The following is an 18,549-nucleotide window of genomic DNA, read 5'->3' on the forward strand; positions in this document are numbered from 1 at the left end:
TTGAACCATCATCATTTGTATCCCCCCCACAAATGACCCCATTTTGGAAACTACACCCCTCAATTAATTTATCTAGAAGTGTTGTAAGCAACTTGAACCCACAGATGCTTCACAGAATTTGATAAGGTTGAGCTATGAAAATAAGAATTAAGATTTTTTCCCCAAATGTTTTTTGCTATAACTCCAAATTTTTCATTTTCACACAACGGTAGCAGGAGAAATTGAACAGCAAATTTTGAGGTCCATTTTCTCCTGAGTACGCTGAGACCCCATATGTGGTGGGAAACTACTGAAGAATAGTTTGCAGACTCCATATACAGAGCCCCTAAGTTCCAGGACAGCAGAACCACCCCTTCAGTGAACCCATTTTGGAAATTACGACCCTCTGGAAAATTATCTACAGGTGTAGTGATGAATCTGATTTTGACTCTATGGGTGTTTTACAGAAATAAAAAGCAATAGATGTTGCTGAGTGAACATTGCAAATCTGCAAATGTAGTGCATAGTATGTTGTATTGCCTAGTAAGAACTTCTGGAGACACACACCCTGTAAATTAAGCAGGCTGTCATAGCTACAGTACTGACAGGCATGTGACTCCTAAGGCTATGTGCACACGTTGCAGATTCGTGTGCAGATTTTTCCGCACCGTTTTTGAAAAATACGCAGGTAAAACGCACTGCGTTCCAGTGTTTCTTGTGCGGATTTCACCTGCGTTTACCACCTGCGGATTCCTATACAGGAACAGGTGTAAAACGCTGCAAAATCCGCACAAAGAATTCACATGCTGGGGAAAATACAACGCAGCGTTTCCGTGCGGTATTTTCTGCACCATGGGCACAGCGAATTTGGTTTTCCATAGGCTTACATGGTACTGTAAACCTGATGGAAAACTGCTGCAAATCCGCAGGCAAATCCACAACGTGTGCACATAAAACCCTAAATGTGGTTTAGGCACACTGGGGCTCAGAAGGGAGGGGGGCACTTGGAATTGTGAGTGCAGAAGTACAACGAGATTTCCATCTAAAACTTTGAATGACATAATTCAGATGAAATGCCCGTCAGATAGAGTCATTATACGAGCAGGAGAGATACTCTGGACTGTCTGGTCTGAGATCAGTGGTGTCTTTTTCAGAGGTGCACAAAACTGTGGGCGACAGACAAAGTCCACAGTGTTTCCATGTGCTTCATTATAGGAAATATTCCGTAGGTGGTTCTATCCGAATCACGTATTTCGGAGATTTACACGGAAACCCTGCTGTAAGTGCTCAGTGTAGAGCGCAGCATAAATATGTGATGACCCTTTAGGATGGAGTCACACTAAACGTATTTAAAAAAAATAATTAATAATAATATCGGTCTGATTCTCACTGCTGTGAGCCACACGAGTCTAATGCAAGTGTCACGCGAGTACAATCCGATTTTTCACACCTAGCATCTGATTAACATCCAAATGCAGTACGATTGCTATCCGATTGGATTGCAATGCAATTTTAACATAGAGCAATTATCTACATCATTTACATGTCGTTTTCAAAGGAAATATTCTTTAAAAAAAACACACACATGTATTAATTATATAATTAGGTTTAGACACATCAGGGCTCTCCAAATGCGACATGGCGTCCGATCTCAATACCAGCCAATTCTGCGTTGAAAAAAGTAAAACAGTGCTCCTTCCCTTCCGAGCTCTCTCGTGCACCCAAACAGGGGTTTACCCCAACATATGGGGTATCAGCATACTCAGGACAAATTGGACAACAACTTTTGGGGTCCAATTTCTCTTGTTACCCTTGGGAAAATAAAAATTTGGGGGGCTAAAAAAACATTTTTGTGGGAAAAAATTATTATTTATTTTCACGGCTCTGCGTTATAAACTGTAGTGAATCACTTGGGGGTTCAAAGTTCGCACAACACATCTAGATAAGTTCCTTGGGGGGTCTAGTTTCCAATATGGGGTCACTTGTGGGGGTTTCTACGGTACATTAGGGGCTCTGAACATGCAACATGACGCCTGCAGACCAATCCATCTAAGTCTGCATTCCAAATGGCGCTTCTTCCCTTTCGAGCTCTACCATGCGCCCAAACAGTGGTTCCCACCACATATAGGGTATCCGCATACTCAGGACAAATTGGACAACAACGTTTGGGGTCCAATTTCTCCTGTTACCCTTGGGAAAATGCAAAACAGGGGGCTAAAAAATAATTTTTGTGGAACCAAAAAAAATAATTTTTATTTTCACAGCTCTGCGTTATAAACTGTAGTGAAACACTTGGGGGTTCAAAGCTCGCACAACACATCTAGATAAGTTCCTTAGGGGGTCTATTTTCCAAAATGGTTCACTTGTGGGGGGTTTCAATGTTTAGGCACATCAGGGGCTCTCCAAACGCAACATGGCATCCCATCTCAATTCCAGTCAATTTTGCATTGAAAGGTCAAATGGAGCTCCTTCCCTTCTGAGCTCTGCCATGCACCCAAACAGTGGTTTACCCCCCACATATCGGGTATCAGCGTACTCAAGACAAATTGCACAACAATTTTTGGGGTCCAATTTATTCTCTTACCCTTGGGAAAATAAAAAATTGGGGGCAAAAATTCATTTATGTGAAAAATATTATTTATTATTTTTACAGCTTTGCATTATAAAATTCTGTGAAGCACTTGGAGGGTCAAAGTGCTCACCACACCTCTAGATAAGTTCCTTAGGGGGTCTACTTTCCAAAATGGTGTCACTTCTGGGGGGTTTCAATGTTTAGGCACATCAGTGGCTCTCCAAAGGCAACATGGCGTCCCGTCTCAATTCCTGTAAATTTTGCATTGAAAAGTCAAACGGCGCTCCTTCCCTTCCGAGCTCTGCCATGCGCCCAAACAGTGGTTTACTCCCACATATGGTGTATCGGCATACTCAGGACAAATTTTACAACAACTGTTGGGGTCCATTTTCTCCTGTTACCCTTGGTAAAATAAAACAAATTGGAGCTGAAGTAAATTTTTGGTGAAAAAAAGTTAAATGTTCATTTTTTAAACATTCAAAAAATTCCTGTGAAACACCTGAAGGGTTAATAAACTTCTTGAATGTGGTTTTGAGCACCTTCAAGGGTGCAGTTTTTAGAATGGTGTCACACTTGGTTATTTTCTGTCATATTGACCCCTCAAAATGACTTCAAATGTGATGTGGTCTCTAAAAAATATGGTGTAGTAAATATGAGAAATTGCTGGTCAACTTTTAACCCTTATAACTCCCTAACATATGTGGCATATCTCTGTGATTTAAGGGGATAAAAATTCAAAGTTGGAAAATTGTGAAATTTTCAAAATTTTCACCAAATTTCCATTTTTTTCACAAATAAACACAGGTAATATCAAAGAAATTTTACCACTATCATGAAGCCCAATATGTCACTAGAAAACAATGTCAGAATCACTGGGATCCATTGAAGCGTTCCAGAGTTATAACCTCAAAGTGAATGTGGTCAGAAGTGTAAAAATTGGCCAGGTCATTAACGTGCAAACCACCCTTGGGGCTTAAGGGGTTAATGTCAATAGGGCATAGTTACCAAAGAGGTGCACCCAGGGAACCCACAACACCCGTTGCGCGTTTTGCACTGAAATGCTTCTTCCAGGGGTGGTTAGGTACTGGCCAGATAGGGTTTATATATAAATGATAACCAATAGCAACACAAGAGGCAAATATCACGCTTCCATTCACCTGTCATGGAGTTCATTGATTGGACCCAGATCGCTATTATAGTGAGAGCAAAGTGCCACTTCATTGGTTTTCAGGGAGGAAATCACTGTTAACTCGGAGGTAACTGAACCCTTTCTGGGATAGAAGAGCCCACACATGCGCATATACCTGGTTTTGCACTGAGTCGGAGGACGCCAGCCGTATTCCTATAGCAACGATTGAACCAGGAATACCGTATCCAGTTAGCCACCCGTAACGTCACTTCCTACTGCCACATATTGTGTTGTCATAGTAGCGGCCAAGCTCAAAGAACCTCCATGGAGTCCGGAGCGGTTATATATGTTGCTATGGTGATGGCCGAATGTAGAACATTCTATTCAGCTATTTCCGGTCGGCAATATGCTAAAATAGAAAACCGGTTGGACGCAAAAACTAACGGAAAACCCGAAAAAAATGACCCGTTGTCACAGAGTGAGGGAATCAACATAACATATGTGTGCCAACACTGCAAGGAGGAAAAAGATAATAAATAAACAGTGAAAATATCTGTATAAGTAAAAATACACATTATGTATATAGACGCACACATAAGTATATATGTGCGGGGTGCAAGGAAGATTATTTGTACCTATATTCAATCAGTAAGGCACAAATACTTATAAAGGCCAGTCTCACACGTCCAGATAATTCCGGTACCGGAAAAATCGGTACCGGAATTATCCGTGTCCGTGTGCCCGTGTGTTTCTGTGGCACATCAGTGTGGCACACGTGCGGCACACGTGTGCCGCCCGTGTGCCCACTGGGTACCACACGCACCGTGCAGAAGACAGCGCTAAAGTTTAGCGCTGTCCCCCCCACTGGTGCTGAAGCCGCGATTCATATCTTCCCTGCAGCAGTGATTGCTGTAGAGAAGATATGAATAATCGTGTTTAAAATAAAGCTCCATGTGCCTACCCCCCTCCCACCCTCTGTGCGCCCCCCTGCTGTTATTAAAATACTCACCCGGCTCCCTCGCTGGCTGGCACTGCTTCCTTAAAATAAAGCTCCATGTGCCCACGTGGGGCTGCTCATTTACAATAATGAATATGCAGCTCCACCCCTATGGGAGGTGGAGCCGCATATTCATGATTGTAATGGGCGGCCCCACGTGACCGCTCATACAGTAGAAGATGCGGCCAGGACAGGAAGCAGCGCCAGCCAGTGAGGGAGCCGGGTGAGTATTTTAATAACAGCGCAGGGGCGCACAGGGGGTGGGAGGGGGGTTTAGGCACATGGAGCTTTATTTTAAACACGATTATTCATATCTTCTCTACAGCAAACGCTGCTGCAGGGAAGATATGAATCGTGGCTTCAGCACCAGTGGGGGAGGACAGCGCTTACAGTAGCGCTGTCTCCTGCACGGCAGGTACGTGTTTTACACGGACCCATTGACTTTAATGGGTCCGTGTAATCCATGCGCTCCCACGAACACTGACATGTCTCCGTGTTTGTTACACGGAGACACGGTCCGCAAAAAATCAATGACATCTGCACAGATGCATTGATTTAACTGTGTTTACGTGTGTCAGTGGCTCTGGTACATGTGAAACCGGCCTTACCTTGTGCCAGAGGGGGGGCTGTATGGGGCGCAGCTAAAAGGAGGCCCCCACATGACTGCGTTGCCATGGGAGCAGTGCAGTAGGTTTTCTTTTAAAAAATAAAGGTGTTATTGAGTAAAGGAGCCCGGGGATTGGAAGAGTAGGATTTGGGGTGGGGATTTATGCAAAAAGGGAGGTGGGGGCTTGGGAAAGTGCGGGAAAAGGGGAGATCAGTTACCTTAGACGGGCGAAGTGAGTGGACCTGCTGCCACATCCCTCTCACCATGTCTTCTGTGGACAGCCTGGTAGCTCAGCTTCGTCGGGAGGCCAGTTCCAGGAGGGCCGGATGGCTGGAGGAGCAGCTCACAGGGCTGCTCGGAGGCAGTGGGAGCCAGGACAGCGGGAGCCGGGGCAGCAGAACCAGGCGGTCTAGGCCGCCAGACAGGCTGTCCCCCGACACTACACCGCGCGGCAGGCGCAGGCCGCGGAGCCCCTCCAGGGACCCTGCGGGGGCTGGGGGACGCGGCCGATCCACCTTGCCCGCCCCCTCCCCCGGCAGGAATCCACCTGGCGGCCCTGCCGGCGCGAGGCGGCGCGGTGCTGGGCGAGCGGTGCAGACGCGGCAGGACGCCGGCGCTGCACAGGATGTCAGGGCCGCACTTCCGGTGCGGCCTAGCAGAGGGCGCGGCGGCGCCGCAGCACCGATAGCAGCAGCTTCTACCCGCCGGGGAGCACCTCCCGCGGTGGCGGCAACACGAGCAGGGGGACGGGGAAGGAGCCCAGCGGCGGCGGCAGCATCCACCAGGCAGGAGCCGGGGAGTATCGCGGCGGGCGCAATTGCGGCGGGGGCACCCGGATCCCATCCCCCCAGTGCACCTGGCTCTGCGACAGGACGGCAGAGCAGACTATCGGGCAGGACAGCGGCGGCATCACGGCAAGGAGCGGGTCGCGGTCGGGCCGCAGGAGCGGCGTCCAGAGGAGACAGTCCAGCGGCTGGAGGCAGAGGAATCACGGAGCCGGACAGATCCAGATCCAGCAGGAGGTCGAGGGACCGGTCGCCTTCGCCAGTCTCGGTCCCCCCTGGTGACGTGGAGGCCAGGGGCGCGGGCCTGGGGCAGATGAGCGGCAGCGATGATTCCGGGAACGAACATCGCGACGAAATGGACCAGCAGGATTCAGGAAGCACGGCTGGTGGGGACACAGCACCTGCGCAGCCACGTGAGTACATGTCCAGTCTTTCCCCAGTGCCGGGTGTTTCGGGTGTGGTGGAGCGGGGTGGGGGCTGTAATGAGGTCCCGGGGGTCAGAGAACTTCTAGCGGGTATGTCGCAGATTTTGCGTAGATTGGATGGGGGCGGGGGTAGCTCAGTTGCTAACAGTGTGGGATCGTCGCCCGCTGGTGCCTGGGTGTCAGTTGCCGGGGGCGTAGCAGGGGGTTCGAACGAGATTGCGAGCTCGGGTAGCGGGACACCTGTTTCTGTGGCGGGGGTGTCAGTGTCGGTACAAACGGAAACGGGAAAAGGTGATACCGTTAAGTTAGACGACAGGGCAAAAGGCGAGGTATATGTGTGTTTTGAGGGTCCGCTGGGGGCCCATTTGAAGAAAGAAGTCAAGGAAAAGATTTGGAAAGATGAATACGTAGAGATTTTCTCTCTCCTTCCTTTAGAAAAATTTAACTTGGATAAAGGAAAGAAAGACGACAGCAAAAAGGAAGAGGAAGAAAAGAGGCGTTGGCGCCTTATTCCTCAGACGTTCGTTAACTGGCAGCAGGCCTTTGCCATTCTAGCGAGTGTTATAGGGGAGAAATTCCCCGAGAATTGCTCGGGCCTGTTTTGTTATTTGGATGCTATTGGTGAAGCGCATCGTACCTACGGGGGCCAGGCTTGGCTGAGATACGATGAACAGTTCAGGCAGCGAAAAGCAGTGAGGCCGGAGATAAGGTGGGACCAAAAAGACATCGGGTTGTGGCTGAAGGTGATGGCTCCGGTGCGTTATGGGCAGTCCTTTCAGGGGGGGGGGGGGGTAGCAGTCAGGACAAAGTGGAGGACACGGGTCTCAGGGTTCAAAGGAAAAATCTGGGACATGCTGGCAGTTTAATGAAGGCCAGTGCAAGTATGGCACCACTTGTAAATTTAAACACGTGTGCTCCCATTGCAACGGGGCCTCTCACGGAGCCGCTAAGTGTTTCAAGAAATCACATGGTAAGCCATCAGTGGGTGGCGGTCAAGGGGGTGACTCCGGTGAGGGTTCAAAAGATGGCCCCCTATCTAAGTAGATACCCGGATGTTAAAAAGGCGGAGGTTATTAGGGACGGTTTTCTTGAGGGGTTTAAGATCCCTCACCCGATGCATGTTGTTCCTTTTTCTACAAAAAATTTGAGATCAGCTGGCTTGCATGCGGAGGTGGTTTCGGCTAAATTGGCAAAAGAGGTTGAGCTGGGAAGAATGGCGGGGCCTTTTAGTTTGTTGCCCATGGCGGGTGTAATTGTTTCCCCGCTTGGGGTGGTGCCCAAGAAGGAGCCGAACAAGTTCCGGCTAATTCAGCATCTTTCATATCCCAAAGGATCCTCGGTTAATGACGGGATTGCGGAGGAGTTGTGCTCCGTTGTTTACACATCGTTTGATGCGGCTGTTCGGTGGGTGCGAATGTACGGGCCTGGAGCATTGCTGGCAAAAACGGACATCGAGTCGGCATTTAGGCTCTTGCCGGTGCACCCGCAGAGCATTCCTTTGTTAGGTTGTTGGTGGGAGGGTGGTTTTTACTTGGATAGGTGTTTGCCTATGGGATGTTCTATTTCCTGTGCATTGTTTGAGACTTTCAGTACCTTTTTAGAGTGGGTAGTGAGAGATGTATCGGCCGTTCCTTCTGTCATTCACTATTTGGATGATTTTTTGTTTGTTGGTCCACCGGATTCAGCAGTGTGCTGTCATTTACTTGGGACCATGGAATGGGTGGCCGGACAGTTTGGTGTTCCTTTGGCACAGGGAAAAACGGAGGGCCCCTGCACGGTCTTGAGTTTCTTAGGGATTCTCATTGATTCTGAGAAAATGGAGTGTAGGTTGCCTGATGATAAGTTGGAGTTGCTTAAGCGAGAGGTGAGTCGGATTGGAAAATTGCGGAAGACTTCATTGAAGGAGTTGCAGTCGCTGCTGGGCCGCCTGAATTTTGCTTGTCGTATTATGCCAATGGGCAGGATATTTTGCCGCAGATTGTCCAGGGCGACGGCTGGAGTTCGGTCGGCTCATCATTTTATTCGTTTGGGTAGAGAGCATAAGGAGGACCTTCTTGTTTGGCAACGTTTTTTGGAAGGCTATAATGGCAGGTCGCTTATTCAGCAGGAGGATCTGAATGCTTTTGATTGCGAGATCTACACAGACGCAGCAGGTGGAGTTGGTTATGGGGCCTACTGTGGAGGAAAATGGAGCGTCGGGGTGTGGCCAGAGGATTGGCGAAAGAAGGGGCTCACCAAGAATTTGGCATTGTTGGAGTTGTTCCCGATTGTGGTGTCAGTGTTTGTTTGGGGTGACAGCTTTCGTGATCGGCGAGTACGTTTCCATTGCGATAACTCGAGCGTGGTGGCCGTGATTAACAGCTTATCTTCTTCTTCCCCTCCAGTAATTAGGTTGGTCAGGGAGTTGGTACTGAGATGCTTGGAGTTGAATGCATGGATTACGGCGGTGCACGTGCCAGGAGTTCAGAACAATATAGCTGATGCTTTGTCTCGTTTGCAGTGGGACCGATTCCGGGATTTGGCTCCAGATTCGGAGGCGGCAGGAGCAGCATGTCCTTTGCATCTGTGGCAGGTGGTTACGGAAGGGGAGGCCGATTGATCCAAGCCTCGGTGTCAAACAGGACATGGTCAGATTATGCGGCGTCATGGGCCATGTGGGAAAGTTGGTTGTTTCAATGCGGCTCGGCTGAGTCAGATAGCGACAGGGCAATGGCGTTATTGGCACTGGTAGGTAAGGTCGTGGAGTGGGGTTGGTCCGTGTCTAGGTTAAACAAGTTTATAGCAGGTTTGGCTTTTGGTTTTCAGTTGCAAGGATTGAGGGACGTCACAAAGGACTTTGTTATACGGCAGGCGTTGAAAGGTTTTCGTAAGGGTAATTCGACTTTTGATAAGCGCAGGCCCATTTCTTTTGGGTTGTTGCAGCGGTTAGGGGAGGCCTTGGGCGTAATTTGTTCATCTCAGTTTGAGGTGGTACTGTTTCAATTGGCCTTTTCTCTAGCGTTTTTTGGTGCTTTGCGTCTGGGTGAATTGGTTTCCCCGAGCAAGGACAGGTCAGGTGGTCTTTTGGCGGAAGATGTGGTTTTTTGGGAAGGGGGAGTTGCCTTTTGGATAAGGCGTTCAAAGACGGATCAGCTAGGTAGGGGAAAGAAAGTAGTGCTAGGAAGGGTGGCGGGTAGCGGGATGTGTCCGCAACGCTGCTTAGAGGCATATTGGAATTTGTCATCAGTCAGGTCAGGCCCTCTGTTGCAACACCAAGAGGGGGATTTCTTGTCACGTTTCCAGTTTGTAGCCATTTTGAAGAAGGGCTTGGGTTTGCTGGGTGTTAACCCGGAAAATTTCGGCTCGCATTCTTTTAGGATTGGGGCCGCATCTGAGGCCGATGGTTTGGGCCTTGGGCCGGAGGTGATCAAGAAAATAGGCAGATGGAGTTCTAATCGTTACCTGTCTTATGTGCGGCATTAAATCAACAATGCGGGGTGAAGAGGGACGTCTTTGCGGATTGTTAATTATGGTTGTGTTTTTCAGGTCGTACCTCTCTTTTGGCGTGGATTGTCGGACACTCTTTCGTTTATTGGGGCGCCCTCCGGGCCGATGCGCGCGCGAATGGTAGGCAACTGGGTTTCGGCCGAGAGGCAGTGATCATCCGTTGGATGGGGACTCGTGGTATGTCGTGGCGTAGTTTTTTGCCGGAATTCTCCCGCGCCGCCCGTCTGGATCGCCCTCCGGATATTTTAGTGGTTCACTTGGGGGGTAATGATTTGGGGGCAAAACCCGTGAGGGAACTCATTCGGGATATCCGTTATGACTTGTTGAGGCTGTGGGTATCTTTTCCCGGTATGCTGACTGTGTGGTCAGACATTGTGCCGCGGAAGACGTGGCGGGAGGCCCGTTCCCATAAAGGGATTAACAGAGCCAGGGTAAAATTGAACAGGATGGTGGCGAGTTTTGTGTCCCGGAATGGGGGTATTGCCGTGAGGCATTTCGAGCTGGAGGCCGGGGTCGGTAATTTTTGGAGGGATGATGGAGTGCATCTTAACGAGATCGGGATGGATTTATGGGCGCTCGGTCTACAGGAAGGAGTTGAAAGAGCTTTGGCGGTGGTGGGGCACTCACGAGCCTGAGGTGGTCAGGGCTGTTCGTGTGTGGCGGGGGGTGGGGTTCTTGGAGTTGGTGATGATGCTGATAGGGTTGATCTGGCTTTTGGTACGGGCTCTGGACGGGGTGTTTACCTCGGGAGCTTTGTGGTTGGTTTGCCCGAAATGGGTTACATGGTGCCCTCGAGCTGGTGGTTACGGCTGAGGGTAAATACGTGTTTTTTGTAAAAATTTTGGGTAGGCTCTCTGCCTATTATGAGCCAGATTTTTTAGCTCCAAGAGCCCCCCCCTCGAGGTTTTATATATTTACTGTTTACATGTTGTTATTTATGTATTTGTTTGTTAATAAAATGGCCGCTGTGGCCAAATTATCCAAAAAGAAATTAACGTGGTGGTGTGTTTTCCTGGGTAATAGATGGAGGGGTTAAGAGGGGCAAGGTAGTTGGGGGTGGGGGATGCTTTACGGAAAGGATCCTTTATTGGCCATACGCGGTCAAGAGGGGGGGCTGTATGGGGCGCAGCTAAAAGGAGGCCCCCACATGACTGCGTTGCCATGGGAGCAGTGCAGTAGGTTTTCTTTTAAAAAATAAAGGTGTTATTGAGTAAAGGAGCCCGGGGATTGGAAGAGTAGGATTTGGGGTGGGGATTTATGCAAAAAGGGAGGTGGGGGCTTGGGAAAGTGCGGGAAAAGGGGAGATCAGTTACCTTAGACGGGCGAAGTGAGTCCCTCCCACCCTCCCTGTTTTAGCGGTTCTATGAGGCAACGTAGCTTTAGGCAAGATCGGCGAGTTCGTCAATTCTTAAGGTAAAAAAAAAAAAAAAAAAAAAAAAAGGGGTCTTTTGAATTATATTTCTTTTCTGTTGATTTATTGAAGGCAAGCATTCTGTATTATTGTCACAGTGGCGTTGGCGGGGGGTGGGGTTCTTGGAGTTGGTGATGATGCTGATAGGGTTGATCTGGCTTTTGGTACGGGCTCTGGACGGGGTGTTTACCTCGGGAGCTTTGTGGTTGGTTTGCCCGAAATGGGTTACATGGTGCCCTCGAGCTGGTGGTTACGGCTGAGGGTAAATACGTGTTTTTTGTAAAAATTTTGGGTAGGCTCTCTGCCTATTATGAGCCAGATTTTTTAGCTCCAAGAGCCCCCCCCTCGAGGTTTTATATATTTACTGTTTACATGTTGTTATTTATGTATTTGTTTGTTAATAAAATGGCCGCTGTGGCCAAATTATCCAAAAAGAAATTAACGTGGTGGTGTGTTTTCCTGGGTAATAGATGGAGGGGTTAAGAGGGGCAAGGTAGTTGGGGGTGGGGGATGCTTTACGGAAAGGATCCTTTATTGGCCATACGCGGTCAAGTCTAGTACATCAACTTTCTCTGCCCTGATCTAATACTCTGCAATGCAGGGCATTAGATCAGTGCATCACACACAGGGATGAGGCATGTCAGCTCCTACTCTCAGCAGGAACCTACAGGCCACCGCACCCAGGTGACCCTGGGGCCATCTTTCCACCCAAATTCTCCATTGAGACCATTGGCACAATGCAATCACATTGTGCCCATGAGAGCAGAGAGGGAGCTCCCTCCCTTTTTATGCTGATCAAGGTTGCTGTTGCTATTGACATCAAAGGGGTCAAACGCCCACAATCGGCATTAGCACCAATCGTTGGTAGGGATGATCTATAACTGATGCCCACTGATGATCATCGTGGCTCTGAGAGTGAGCTGACGTGATTGTTGCAGTGGAAGTCGTGCCTTTTTTTTTTTTTTTTTTTTAAATCTAGCCTTACAAAATCTAGAAATGAAAAGTAACAATACCAAGAAAATATACAAAGTAAATGTAAACGTCACTTAGTCTCCCATAGACTAGTAACTTGCCACATTTTCTCTTTCATTATACACTAAACCCAACAGCTTTGAATGAGCCAAGAGAACTCATTACCCACAGTTATTTGGCATGAATCAGGGAATGTGATTACTTGCAACTGTGTACTTGCAATGACTGACTTTGGAAGTTTATTGAAAGAGAACCTATCAGCAGATTTTGGCTATGTAATATGAGGGCAGAATGAGGTAGAGGCTGAGACACAGATTACAGCAATATATCACTTGTTAGGCTGTGTGGTGTTGTCTCCATACAGTGGATGTTTTATCACCAGGATATTATCACTGCACAGGCTAGCTCCCTCGTGCCAATTTGTCCAACTCTTCCCTTCTGATAAGCAGCTCATTTTCAATAGACAATGTACACAGGAGGCTGTTACTCCGTGGTGTGGGTGAGGATAGCTTGTGAGCACTGCTACATGCAACAGCTAAAAAGTCTAATTGTGTTACAACTTCTGCGCCAAGTAAATTAAATTAATACATCGTTGGATTAAGGGTCTCTTTCCCTACATTATACTGTTCTCAGGTGAGGCAGCAAAAACCTGGAGACTGATTCCATTTAAACTTATGTATTTCATATACATCACAAAAATACTAAATAGTTCCTACCACTAGTTCAGTTCAGCTAACACTTCTGCTATATAATTGTCTAAGGGTCACTTCCGTCTTTCTGTCCTTCTGTCTGTCTGTCACGGATATTCATTGGTCGCGGCCTCTGTCTGTCATGGAAATCCAAGTCGCTGATTGGTCGCGGCAAAACAGCCACGACCAATCAGCGACGGGCACAGTCCGGAAGAAAATGGCCGCTCCTTCCTCCCCACAGTCAGTGCCTGTCGCCCGCATACTCCCCTCCGGTCAGCGCTCACACAGGGTTAATGGCAGCGTTGACCGCAGTGTAACGCACTCGGTTAACGCTGCTATTAACCCTGTGTGACCAACTTTTTACTATTCATGCTGCCTATGCAGCATGAATAGTAAAAAGATCTAATGTTAAAAATAATAAAAAAAATTAAAAAATAGTTATATACTCACCCTCCAGTGGCCCCCCGGATCAGGAACCGGCCATTCCCACTCCTCGCGACACCCCGCTCCATGCATTGCGTTCTCGCGAGATGATGACTTGCGGTCTCGCGAGTAGCGTGCGAGGAGCGTCGGTAACGGCTTAGGTCCGGGGGCCAACGGAGGGTGAGTATATCACTATTTTTTATTTTAATTCTTTTTTTTAACAGGAATATGGTGCCCACATTTCTATAGACTGCGTGGGCTGTGCAATATACTATGTGGGCTGTGCAATATTCAACGTGGGCTGCGCAATATACAACGTGGGCTGCGCAATATACAACGTGGGCTGCGCAATATACAACGTGGGCTGCGCAATATACAATGTGGGCTGCACAGTATACAACGTGGGCTGCGCAATACACAACGTGGGCTGCTCAATATACTATGTGGGCTGGGCAATATACTACGTGGGCTGGGCAATATACTACGTGGCCTGCGCAATGTACTATGTGGGCTGGGCAATGTATTACGTGGGCTGCGCAATGTACTACGTGGGCTGCGCAATGTACTACGTGGGCTGCGCAATGTACTGCGTGGGCTGCGCAATGTACTGCGTGGGCTGCGCAATGTACTGCGTGGGCTGCGCAATGTACTGCATGGGCTGTGCAATATACTACGTGGGCTGTGCTATACACTACGCATACATATTCTAGAATACCCGATGCGTTAGATTCGGGCTACCATCTAGTAAAGAATAATTGTCTTTTTTTTTATAAATCAACAGTAAACTATAATAAATCATATCAGATAAATCTGCTGCAGTAAATACAGACTTTCTCTGATCAAAAACGGACTTGTTAAAAACAGTATGTGAACAACCCCATAGAATACATACATATTTTACTCTGTGAAAAAAATAATGTAGGGTACATTAAAAATGGATGTCTGAGTGAGGCATAACTAACTTTTGTTTTATAAGTTATCAGCAGATCAGCACCGCTGTCCTGATTTGTACCTGTGTGTACCATAGCACCTGGACAGAGGGTACTCGTCTTCCCAGTTCCAAAGATCCTGCTAATGAAGGGAGTAAAGGTGGACAAGCTCCAAGTCCTCCTGTTCTTAGGCTGCCGTCACACTAGCAGTATTTGGTCAGTATTTTACATCAGTATTTGTAGCCAAAACCAGGAGTGGGTGATAAATACAGAAGTGGTGCATATGGTTCTATTATACTTTACCTCTAATTGTTCCACCCCTGGTTTTGGCTTACAAATACTGATGTAAAATACTGACCAAATACTGCTAGTGTGACGGCAGCCTAAGAACAGGAGGACTTGGAGCTTGTCCACCTTTACTCCCTTCATTAGCAGGATCTTTGGAACTAGGAAGACTAGTACCACATTTTTCTAAAGTTCTGGACGTATTCTTTTGAATCAGAAAACCCATAAAGTATATAATGTTGTTACATAATGGAGGAAATATTTGTGAAATGGGGACCTGTGTGACATGCGTTACATATGTGCACACTTCCTTTTGGGTCAAGTCTTTCACAGTCTGCTAGGAATTTTTTTTTTTTTTTTTACAATAAAAGAAAGAAAAAAGTTTGTCGTATTCCTTTTCTAACAATGAAGACAATGGGAAATGTTTGCAAATGGATTGACCATTATCCCTAAATGTCTTCCTATATCTGCAATTAACACTAAATTAATCTGGCCAGAGATCATGCGGATACCAAAACATTGCAGTAAGACAGAAATCACACATGCACAGTTTATGGCAGTTTTATATGTGATTTTTGAAACAAGCACAGGAATGAATACACAAAGGGGAAATATTGGTATTTCATTTTTACTTTTTCTTTATTTGCTAATGAATTTGGCAAAACAAAACTGCGTTAAAAACTGTCCCAGGAGCTGCAATCCAGCCTGAGATTTATTCTATGATAGCGTAACAGCTCATAGTCAAAGGCTTGCAATAATGAGACGTTTAATACGAGAACAGCAAATCTACAAGATGTTAGACAAAGGCAGCCGCCACGTACAGGTGAGAAGAGCGGAATTACTGAAAGTTTGATGACAGTCGTACATAACATTTCTGGGATCAGAGAAAGAGTCAAATTAAAATCCCACTCCTCAAGCAGCCTTGACTGTACCGAGTGTAAATTATACAATGTCAGTACAATAAGGTCTCTCTTGTGCCCCTGCTGCCACCCATTTGTGTTCTTACCTTCTTGTTCTGCAGTGAGACAGGAGGTGAATGTGATAATTGCTCCTTACTATGGATTCTTAAAGTGGCCAGGGGCTGGTTATATTTCTAGAGGAGGAGACAGGGCTGGGAAAGCACATTGACCTCTTCTTACACTGCACAAACCACTTGTTAGCACACACAGTGAAATGAGGATATGCTGGGTGCAGGTCTTCGTAATACAAGGGACCACATAACTCTAGGGATCATGTTTGGCAAATTTTTCTCAAAAATTTGATTTGCTGTGAATTGATGTATTATGAATCTCAAGTAGTCCAATTGCTTTGGAGCAGTGTATAAAACATTTTGCCGTTCCCCAATACTTTCTCTAATCTGTTTTATTGTTAATATAGCCTTAAGGTACCGTCACACTCAGCAACTTTGCAACGAGAACGACAACAATCTGTGACGTTGCAGCGATCTCGTTGTGTTTGACACGCAGCAGCGATCTGGATCCCGCTGTGCCATCGCTGGTCGTAGCTAGAAGTCCAGAACTTTATTTGGTCGCTAGATCGGTGTGTATCGTCATGTTTGACCTCAAAAGCAACGACGCCAGCAACGTTTTTACATGGAGCGAGAACGATAAGTGAGTCGCCGTTACGTCACTGGATCGCTCCTGCATCGTTCTGGAGTTGCTGTGTTTGATGTCTCTACAGCGACCTAAACAGCGACGCTGCAGCGATCTAGTTTAGGTCGGATCGTTGTCTATATCGCTGCAGCGTCGCTGAGTGTGACGGTACCTTTAGGAGATGGAGAGAGAGGTAAGGAGACGAAAGATGCGAATTTCAGGAAATTTGACTCAAATTGTGTGGATCAATCCCATCATCTTTAATGCGTATAGGAAGGCACCTACCTGGGGCGATAGCTAAGGGCTCTTTTACCTGTGCTGATATTTCCGGCACCGGAAAAAAAGCGTACAAGAAATATCAGTGTCCATGTGTGTAATACTTGTGGCATACTGTGTGGCGCATCAGTACCACACATACCAGTACCTGGGAAGCAGCGGTACTAGTTCAGCTGCTCCCCTGTTCTCCACTGTTCGAGCTGCGATCAGCGATAGCAGGGGAGAATGTTGACAGTTGTTTTCAGCTGATAACAGCGAGAGCAGGCGGCTGAAGGGACTATTACCGTATTTTTCGGACTATAAAACGCACCAGACCATAAGACGCACCTAGGTTTTAAAGGAGGAAATTAGGAAAAATAATTGAAGCAAAAAATGTGGCCAATTCTGTATTCCCTATCCTGGTATATATGGTCCTCTCATCCTCATCCTTATACACATGCCCCCTCATCCCTATTTTGGAATGCATGCCCCCTCATCCCTATCCTGGTGTGCATGGCCCCCTCATCCCTATCCTGGTAGGAATAGTCCCCCTTATCCCTATCCTGGCAGGAATGAACACCCTAATCCCTTTCCTAGTTTGCATGGCCACATCCCTATCCTGGTATGCAGGGCTCCCATCTCGTCCTAGTATGCATGGTCCTGTCCCTATCCTGCTATGCAGGGCCCCAATTTCATCCTAGCATGCTTTGCTCCCATCATTATCCTGCTATGCAGGGCCCCCATCTCCTAGTATGCATGGCCCTTCCCTATAATGAAGAGCAAGGAATACTCACTGCTCTCTGAGCGCACAGTCCCGACGTGGGGAGAAGCGAGTATTCCAGCAGCTGGCCTTCAGCTTGCAAGCAGTTCATGATGTCCCTGCCATGTGCTGCTTACAAGCATAAAGCAGCTGCTGGCAATGGAGCAGGACGCTGCGAGGGAGTGCTGGGAAGGTAAGGTATGGGACCATGCATACCAGGATGGGGGTGGGGGACAATCATAAGGATGGGGCCATGCATACCAGGAACGGGGTTGGGGGCCAATCATACCGAGACGCTATTAAAGAGAAATGAATATTCATTGCCCTCCATGCCCATGGACATGGAATACAGTGAATATTCATTTCTCTTTAGCAGCGGGCACAGGAGTAGCCGCAGTCACGGGATTCAGCCTCCTGTGACCCGCTGCTCTGCCGAAGCTGCTCCCCCACCTCCCCACCACAGCAAGGGCCAGTACATCGGGACTATAAGGGTATGTGCACACGTCAGGATTTTTTCCTGACAAAATCCGGAGAATTCTGCCAGAAATCCGCATGCTTTTTTCGCGCGGATTTCTCGCGGAATTTGTGCATTTTTGATGCGTTTTTTGCTCGTATTTTTTGCGGAATTTTTGCAGATTTTTCCGGAATGTCCATTTTGATAGGAAATCCACAGAAAATCCGCATAAAGATAGAGCATGTCCGGATTTTTTGCGGTATGCGTTTTTTTTGCGGAAAAAAACACTAACATATGCACAAAAAATGCGGAATGCATTATAAATGATAGGATGCATAATGTTAGCATTTTGTTAGCGGATTTATGGCGAAATTCCGCAAAAAAAACCCGCTAAAAATCCGGACGTGTGCACATACCCTAAGACTCACCCCTATTTTCCTCCACATTTTTGGTGTAAAAAAGTGTGTCTCCCGCTGTTTCTTCTGGAGGATGACCTCCTCGATCCAGGTGGTCTGCATGGGGGATGGGATGGGCAGGGGCCTTTGGAGGGAGGATTAGTACGAGATGTCCCCCAGGATATGATGTTACCGAGAGCGGACCTGTACTCGGTGGTCTTCGGCTGAGGATTACTCACCGCCTCCTGTGACCGGCGCAGGCTCCTCCGAGGTGGTCGCAACTTCTGACCCTCCGGCCTCCACCTTTTGACTCTGATGTTCTGGACCCGGACAATAAAGCCCTGGCTCTGGCTGCCGCCGACACCGCTCCTCTGCTGGGCTAGGGAAATGGTGAGTACAGAATT

At 47.6% G+C, this 18,549-nt stretch overlaps 1 protein-coding gene across 1 annotated transcript in view; it reads right to left on the minus strand.

Annotated features, from left to right (window-relative positions):
* Positions 1 to 15,770, minus strand: part of GGT1 (gamma-glutamyltransferase 1) — a 221,787-nt gene extending 206,017 nt beyond the window's left edge. Inside the window, exon 1 of the mRNA XM_069757413.1 lies at positions 15,696 to 15,770. The gene's annotated coding sequence lies outside the window, so the exon portion shown is untranslated. The remainder of the gene's footprint in view (positions 1 to 15,695) is intronic.
* Between the last annotated feature and the right edge of the window lie 2,779 nt (positions 15,771 to 18,549).

Source organism: Ranitomeya imitator, chromosome 1, assembly GCF_032444005.1.
Source record: "Ranitomeya imitator isolate aRanImi1 chromosome 1, aRanImi1.pri, whole genome shotgun sequence".
In the NCBI taxonomy this organism is placed as follows: domain Eukaryota; kingdom Metazoa; phylum Chordata; class Amphibia; order Anura; family Dendrobatidae; genus Ranitomeya; species Ranitomeya imitator.